The 9,235-nt window shown below is 37.3% G+C and overlaps 1 pseudogene; it reads left to right on the top strand.

The window, feature by feature from the left end:
• Window positions 1-1,226: 1,226 nt before the first annotated feature.
• LOC116134223 lies at window positions 1,227-8,259 on the top strand (annotated as a pseudogene).
• Window positions 8,260-9,235: the final 976 nt, after the last annotated feature.

A 9,235-nucleotide genomic window follows, 5' to 3' on the forward strand; every position in this document is an offset into this window, starting at 1 on the left:
AAATGTCAAACAACATACTCATCTGCCCCCAATGCACAACAACCACCTGCAAAATACTTGCAAAGACGAAGAAATAGAAAATCAACAAGACTCAGCAACAAGCACACCCTACCAAAGCCACCAGGCAACAAACAACACCCAACAACGCCTTAGGAAACTCTGCTTCCCACTTTCGCAAAAAAACACACACGAAGCACCACCAAAGGAGAATTCATAATTTAAAAGTGAATTCTTAAAGAACCTAAAGTTGATTAGGCATTTAGTAACATGTTTTAACAATGATTATTTTATAATGTAATTCTCCAATAGTCTATTATTAAAGTGGAAATTGAAATCTACTAGTCAAAACACCAAAATATCTTATTTATATGTACAGTACAACCAAACAAACTTAACTACCAACGAAGATTCCACATGGTAGCTGACTGTGAACCTATGACTCATTATGTTAACTGTACGAGCTCATACTAATTAAATTACCTTGGATACAGCTCATTTCTCTTAATCAATTTTTCACTACATGAATATACTAGCCAATTAAATTTTATATTTAAGAATAAGTCTTATGACATTAACACAAAGTTAAAAAGTTATCCCTTTGTAGAAAATCCAAAAATTGTCTGCTTCATTAATGCAATAAAGAAAATTTCTATCAATATACCTTGAGATTTTTTTTTCTCAAATACAAACAATAGTCATTGACTATAAACTTTGGCTAGCTTTATTTCCTAAAAGTAGAAAAAGAAAATTGAAACTTCAATCCGTTCCCGTTTTAGTAAACTAAGTTTTAGGAAACAAAAAGAATATTGAAACTTCAATCCATTCCCATTTTGGAAAACTAAGTTTTAGAAAACAGAAAGAAAATTGAAACTTTAATCCTTTCTTGTTTTGGAAAACTAAGAAAGGAAACAGAGTTACCATTTGGTATTAAGAAATTTGGTATCAGTAAATTTATAACAACAATGTTTTAGGTTTCCCTTTTTTTTGGGGAATTTGAGAAATTGGATTGAACTTGTTCCATTCTTCCAAAAACAAGAAACTTATCTAAATTAGTTTATAGATTAAAAGCAATAAAGAATTAGGATTATATGAATAGTTCCTTTGTCATTTGGAAAGAGCTAGGTTGTAACGCTATATAAAGCCTAAAGACTTGTGTAAAAATCAAGTTACAATTCTCAGGCTCTTTTCCCTCTACAATTTCACCGTTTTTTTTCTATGGCAATCATATGGGGCTGTTTGAGAGTGTTCCAGTCAAGTATGGCAAGGAGGCAGCTTTTTCTAATCATTTGATGTCAGATCTTGAGAAGAGTAAGACATTGGTTAAGGCTTTGAGAGTATGTACCAATAATCGTGATCTGAGATCGGGTAAACAATTGCATGGTCAACAGGTTAAGGGTATATCTAAGGCTAATTGCTATGTGGAGAATGCGGTCCATGTAATTTATTACAATCATGGAAGTATATAAGAAACATACTATGCATTCAAAGAAGAGCAAACGACATGTTCCCACTCAAGGTTTAGCCAAATCCCAAGTTCATACTCCTAATTCCATTTATTCTATATTCCCACCCTTAAACTAACATTGTAAGTTAATTTTTAATTATGACGTATGCAATTACCATCCTACCCTTCATTCTTATTTCAACCCACCCAACCACCCTCACCATCTAGCCACCGCCACCGCCACCACCCACCAAACCCACTCGATCGTCGTTCAGGCCCACTTTGGCCTGATTTCGATGCCAATTGACTAACCCAACACCACCATCAGGATCCTCTCATCTCCCTCTCCAAAACCCCTCCACTTCTGGCGCCAATTTTGGCTGTTCTCCCTCTCCAAAACTCCTCCACTTTAGGCTCCAAGTTGTAGTATATCAAGCCTAATTTCGGTGATTTTCCAACTCCAAAATCCCACCACTCACCATCATTAGCCTCTCCACTTCCTCCTAAACAAAACCCTTACTAGCACTGACCACCATTGCTTCCCAATCTCTGGGCACCACTTACTGCAATTTACAACCAAACCACCTTGTTCTAAACCAACCTGAAATAACAACAAAAAAACTTTGAAAACAAACATAATCAACCTCCAAATCAATCACACACCCACAAACTCCTTATAAAAGCCTAAATCGACCTCCAATTAAACCAAAATTGCAAAACCCTAAGGGGAGTGACGGACAATGAATGACGAGCGACCACGATTGAGGCTGTTGGGGGTTTTTAAGGTGGGATGTTGGTGAAGCTATTGGTGGTAATGAGGTTGATTTCTTGCGTCGGGAGTGACCAGAATTTGCTTGAAGCGCGTAAACAAAAAGATCACGGTGGTGGGTGAATAGTATCAACAAACGATCGGAGATGAGAGGGGTTTTGGAGAGGGAGATGGGAGGATCTTGATGGTGGTGTTGGGTTGATCAATCAGCACCAGAATCAATCAAAATTGGGCCTGAACGGCAGTCGAGTGGGTTTGGTGGGCGGTGGCGGTGGCGGTGGCTCAATGGTAAGGATGAGGGTGATGGTGGTTGGGTGGGGTGAAATAAGAACGAAGGGCAAGATGGTAATTGCACAAGTCAAGATTTAAAATTAACTTACAGTGTTAGTTTAAGGGTGGGAATATGGAATAAATGGAACTAAGGATATGAACTTGAGATTTAGCTAAACCTTGGGTGGGAACATGCCTATTAAACCTTTAAAGAAATATCATCTAAGGATGGAGTCTCATATAACACAATGATCAGTTGTTATGCTAAAAATGGATTTGTAGAAGATGTTGTGCTCCTACTTGAGTCAATGAAGAAAAAGGGTATTAAACCAAAGGACTCCATTATGGTAAGTTTTGATGTCTTATGCATCTTAATAATATTGATTATGCATCATATGTCAATCTTATTTTTTTATTTTTTATTTTTTTTATATAGATTTTTGTATCAAATGATCACTTGATTTAGTTTTTTCATTTGTTTTGCAGGTTAGTGTACTTATTGCTTGCAATTATATTGGCTTAGTAGAGAGGGTCATAGAATATTTTAAATCTATGAATCGAGATTATGGAATAATACCAAATATCAAACATTATATGTGTATAGTTGATCTTGGTCAAGCTGGATGCCTATATGTGGCACACAACGTCATAAAAAACATGCCTATTAAACCTGAGGCATCAACATGGACTGCGGTACTCAGTGCATGCAGAATTCATGACAACCTTGAATTAGGTGAAAAAGTTGCACAAATAATTTTTGAAGTGGAACGTAGCAACTCAGCTCCGTATAAGCTTCTAGCATATCTATATGCAGTTTCAGGTAGATAAGATGATTATGTTAATGTGAGTTTGATGATGGTAGAAAACTGTGGGAAGATAGAAGTTGCTCATAGCTGGTATGTAGAAGAATAAGGTTTGGTGATGCTTTGACCTCTCCAAGACTGCTTGAAACACTTTTTTGAAGACAAGCGGTTGAGTCATCTACATAGCGAGGGGGCTACTAACAAATAACAGTTAGCTTTCTGGTGGAAGTTGCTTTGCTTTTGTTAGTTTCTCCATAAGGTTGGTTGTACAATGTCTGATTCTTAGTTCCTAGAGATAAACTCATTTCTTCAAAGTCTTTGTAGTCTTTGTTCATATGTTCTTGCCACTTCTATATGGGTTTTGGTTCTTCCAAAACTGTGTCTCTTTGTGAGGTTGTATAGACAATGCAGGAGTGACTGCCCATAAGTTTGAATTCAAGTATCAAACTGTCAATATTATCCTCTTTACTAGTGGTGGATCTAAGATTTTTGTCGAGGAAAGGCCTCCGCGGCTCCGTCATTGTTTGCTAAACAACTAGTAAAAACTTTAAAAAATCATCAAACCTTAACCAAAGAAGATAATACAATATCAATAACCTGAGAGAAAATAATCAATAATGCAATACTTTCCTATTTGAATAAATCCATGAGAAGCAAAATTTTGAGTAAATGTGTTAAGTAAACGTTAGCAAAACCTTCTTTTAATTTTTTTTAATTTATTTTTGGCTTCCAAAGATTATAATATAAATTTTCATGACTTTAATCAGACCTAACCTAAGCTAAAGTCAATCAAAACTTAAATCAAGTTAACGTTGCGTTGACTTTTAATATGAATTAATAAAAAAAAAAAAAATTTCTTGATATAAACATAGATAATAACTCAAATTTTTTTATTTATTTTGAGTAGAGATGGGCATGGGCTGGGTCGGGCTAGGGATGGGCACGGGTCGGGCCAAGATTGGGAACCCCTGTCTCCGGCCTCAGCCCGAAAGCCCAAGGGGATTCCTCGGTCCTGGCCTATAGCCTGTTCAAGGAATTTGGGGAATCCCCGAATAAAGCCCGTTCTCCAAACGGGGAATTCGGGGATTCGAATTCCCTATTTGGGGGTTTTGTGTCTTTTTGGCTCCTTGATCCTGCCTTATTACCATTTTCTCCAAATTATAATATTCCATCCAAAAAGAAATTAATTCTATATAAAGATTACCATATATATTATAACGTCTCATTAATATTCTAAATAATACATAACATTATATATATATAGACACACACACACACATATATATATCTCTTTAATATATAATGTATTACATATGATACATTATACATATATATTATAATAAATTCCAAAATAAATAACTATCATATATATTATAATAAATTCTAAATAAATAGCTACCATAATATAACAAGGGCAATTAGATAATAGAATTGAAATAATGATTCAATGCGGGACAAAAAAAAAAAAATTATAATGATTTAGCCCAATGGTACATACCATGCTTCCCATTTGCCTATAGCCCCTTGGGCATGGATTCGAGTGGTGTGGGAGGTGTTAGAAATTCCTTAAAGGGGGGACAATACCTGTAGTGAAGGACGTGTGGGGTGAAGCGGCCGAGTAGCAGTAAGGGCTCACCATGCTATCCGTTACATAAAAAGGCGCCTTTTTATGTAATAGATAGCATGGTGGGCCCTTACTACTACCTGGATGCTTCATACCCTTATTTTAAAATCAATCTACATTAATCTACCATCACAATTTTACCCTTGTTTAATTAAGTTTTTGGACAATAATGCATTTATATTTAAAACAAATTGCAGATTACCACCGTCACCCAGCCACCACCGTCAACAACTAGCTAACCACTGCCTACCGCTGTCGGAGATCGTCGAGAGTCACCTGGAGGCTCCGATATGGTTGTTTCTGGTCATATTGATGGTTGAAAACAACCATATTTAAGTAGATCTGGCCATTTCAGGCTAGATCAATTCTAGCCACTTTTGGCTAGATCGTTGCATTTGGCCATTAAGGGTCATATCAGGGTGAGATATAGCCGTTAACGGCCTGATCCATGGTTGTTAATGGCCAGATCCATGGCCGTTAACAGCCATATCTCGCTTAGATATGGCCGTTAAAGGCCATGGATCTAGCCGTTATGGCTATATCTACTTCGACATGGCCGTTTTTGGCCATTAATATGTCAAGAAATGACAATATTGGAGCTTCCTAGCTACTCACGGCGATTTCCAGTGACTTCTGGCGGCGGATGGCGTTGGCTGGCAGTGGCTTGGGGCGGTGGGGTGATATTGTTATAAATTAAAGTTTTATATAAGCTGGGGTGTCTTAGCTAACTCTGAAATGTTGGGGGTTAAAAAAAATATTCAAAAATTAATAATAAAAATAATATTGTATTAATGTTTAAAAAGAGGGTAATTTAGTAATTTAAATAGCATACCCACCCATTTATTCCTCCCAATCAAAAATATTAATATAACATACCCACCGATTTATTGCAACTAACCAAACACATTTTCTTAAATATTTTCAGTAATCTTCAAGGTAATCTAACTTTTATTAGTATAATATTTCTAGTAGTCCAATATTCCTTTAACGAAACGCATCCTTAAAGTTAACTCCTTGCACATAATCAAGGAAAAGCTAAGGAAAAAAAAGCCCTGGAACCAAGATTGTACAATCCTGTGCACAATGGCCCAATAAAAAAAGGCCTAAGCAAACACAAAAAACAAACTATCTATACAAGGCCACATAGCCCAAAAAATCTGCACAATCCAAATGAGTCCATTCAAAGAAGAAGAAAAATGGGCGCCCCCAGCCCACACAACCTTCCCAGGTACCCAGCCCAAAAACCTGTCCAAGCACTAGCCCACTGAAACGAAACTCGCAGATGGAAGCCCAAACAAAAGAGAGCAAAGGCCTGACGCAGCCAGCCCATGCAACTGCCCGCAAAGCCTGCCCACGCAACCAGCCCACACACAAGCCCACTCACACTGCCCAAACAAACCACCTACATACACAGCAACAAGATCCCAGGCCCAACATCAATCAGCCCACCAAAACCCTTATGAAACAGTCCAGTAAAAACCTCCCAAGTCATCTTCTCATAAACCCAACCCACCTCCACTAAATTTAAGTCCAAGGGGACTCCATGCCCAAAGCCCATAACCATAAATAAAATCTCACTCATCCAAAACACCATATGAACCTTCGTGAACCAAAACCCAGCACCCTCAACAGAGCCGTTAATCATCCATTGCCTCTTCGAACTTGCAACTCTTAAAAAATAATTGAATTTCTTGTCAATTATCAAACATATTTTTAATTAACAAAAATATTAAAATATAACTCAAACTCTTAAATCATATTTCATTTTAAAAATTATTTTCAAGGATATAAAAAAGAAAAAGAAAAAGAAAAGCCATAAATGCTGAAAAAGGCTAAGGGCCTTGAAGCAATATTCTGAAAATCGGACTATGCTAAAAAAGGCAAAGGCCTTGAAGCATGTTCTAAAAACCGGATTAGACCAGCCAGTCGGATCGATCCAATTGTCGACCAGCCACTTTTTCGGTCCAAGATTTCAATTTCACTATTCATTCAAATCCCCGGCTCGATCACTATTAATCCTATGTTTGTTCTGTTTGTTCCCAGTCATGGGAGACCACTTCTATTTCTTTGACAGCAGGCTGCGATTTGTTCATCAGCCTTAGAATGTGAGGACTTTAATTCTGCTAAGTCTCGGTTGATTGAACGCGCAGAGAAGTTTGGGGAGATATCTTATGAGGTGATTTGAGTAATTATGTCTACTATTACAATGCATCGTTTCTGCATTTTCATTCATGCCAAGATTCTCATTAAAAGAGAACGGCATCCCATGTTGCAGGCACGAAGGATCATTGCAATGCTTAGTCAAGATTTTATATTTGATGGTTGCACTATTTTGGTGCATGGATTTTCTAGAGTAGTTCTAGAAGTACTGAAGACAGCAGCACAAAATAAGAAACTCTTCCGAGTTTTCTGCACAGGTTTTGTACTTATGTTCTCAGAACTACTTGTCATATGCATTGATTAAAGTATGCATTATCTGGATTATATGAAATTTAGTGGTATTGGAACTAAGATCTAGGTATTTTAGTATTTTACGTACAGAGTGTTTGATCTTGTATTTGTTGATATAACTTTCAGGACTTGATATAAAGTAAGCATCCTTCTATTTCCACTTAATTTTTCCATATTAATGGTAAAAGAAAGGGTTGTGTTATCAGAAAAGGCTCAAGAAGCATCTAGTAAATGTTGTTTTGGTTGACTGGCCTGTGCAGCCATGGCTGGCAACTTTAAGAGTTTCACTTCTCTGTATCATTTTGTTACTTTAAAAGTTGATCTAGATTGAGCAAGCAAGAGTTCTTATTTTATTTTATTTTTGTTTCTTTCTTTTGAATTGCTTTAAAATGCAGAGGGAAGGCCAGACAGAACTGGATTACGATTGTCCAATAAGCTGGCCAAACTTGACGTTCCCGTGAAGCTTCTAATAGATTCAGCTGTTGCATACACTATGGATGAGGTAGATATGGTTTTTGTTGAGCGGATGGAGCAGTTGAAAGTGGAGGTATCATTAACATGATGGGTACATACCAGATTGCATTAGTTGCTCACAGCATGAACAAACCAGTTTATGTTGCTGCAGAGAGCTATAAGGTCATTCACTCTCCACTATTTATTTAGTGCATTGACTCATTATTTGCTTTTGCACTTTGCACGTCTTTATCCGTTGGATCAGAAAGACATGGCTCCTGCCTTACGCCCCATTGATTTTGGAGTACCCATCCCGTCCAAGGTTGAGGTTGAAACATCCGCCCGGGATTATACTCCTCGGCACTATCTCACTCTTCTCTTCACAGATCTAGGTGTTCTTACTCCATCCGTAGTCAGTGATGAGCTTATTCAGCTCTACTTGTAGGATTATAGTCATGTTCTTCAAAGATAATTTTGTCCGAAAGGAAGTCAAAAACTGAAATATTTTTATTTTTTACAGTATATGTGGATGCTTTATCGTTCTTTATCACGAAATCAGAAAATTTATTTTATTAATATGTTTGATTGATTCGATTACAGAAAACTAAAAGTGAAAGTCCATATATCCATCTACTAGTTCTACGCTTATTGACAATTTTTTTGAGGAAGAAACTTGTCTCGTAGCTCTGCAACATCAATCTGGTTAAAGTGAGTCTCAGGAATCCAGTTGCCAGTCTTTGGATCTCTCATCCAGATCACGTCCTTCCTCTCCATACATGGAACCTCCGTCATTTTTCCTGTTACTACGGAGGCTGCTGGCGGCTGCACAACTTTCACATTCTCTGCGGCTAACGCATACGATTGCTTGCTACTCACAGAAGTTAAAAAAATAAAAACAATCAGATCACGAGATAATCCAAGATTATATTTGTGCTGATGTGGCTTATGATTTGCCATGGTGAAAGTCAGCTCTTATTATAAAGAGTCAAAGAAGCAATGCGGCGTCGTTTTGTCCTGGACCAATTTGTTTATCGTGTCCTTCGATCCTTGACTCTTGCTAAGCCTCTCATCTCTAGCTTGGCCTCACAAAACACATGACCGAAGAATCTTCTGGATTGTTTGCCCATCTCAGGATTATGGAGAAATCAAAGACAGGTAGAGGCTGATTTAGAGAAGGATGTTTGTGTATTTAAGTGTGATTGCTGTAGAAGAGGAGGTAGATCTCAATTGCAAAACTTAGAGTTTTCAATTTGGATGTGTTCCTTCCTTCGTATTCTTCTTTGTTCTTTATTCATCCATTGTACTTTTTGGTGATTGAGTAATGAAAATACCATATTGTGAGCCTTAGAGAGTGGATGTAAGCTGCAAAGCCGAACCACTATAATCTACCGTACTCTATGTTCTTCTTTGCTTGCTTATTT

The sequence above is a fragment of the Pistacia vera genome, unplaced genomic scaffold (assembly GCF_008641045.1).
Source record: "Pistacia vera cultivar Batoury unplaced genomic scaffold, PisVer_v2 Contig284, whole genome shotgun sequence".
NCBI classification, from domain to species: Eukaryota; Viridiplantae; Streptophyta; class Magnoliopsida; order Sapindales; family Anacardiaceae; genus Pistacia; species Pistacia vera.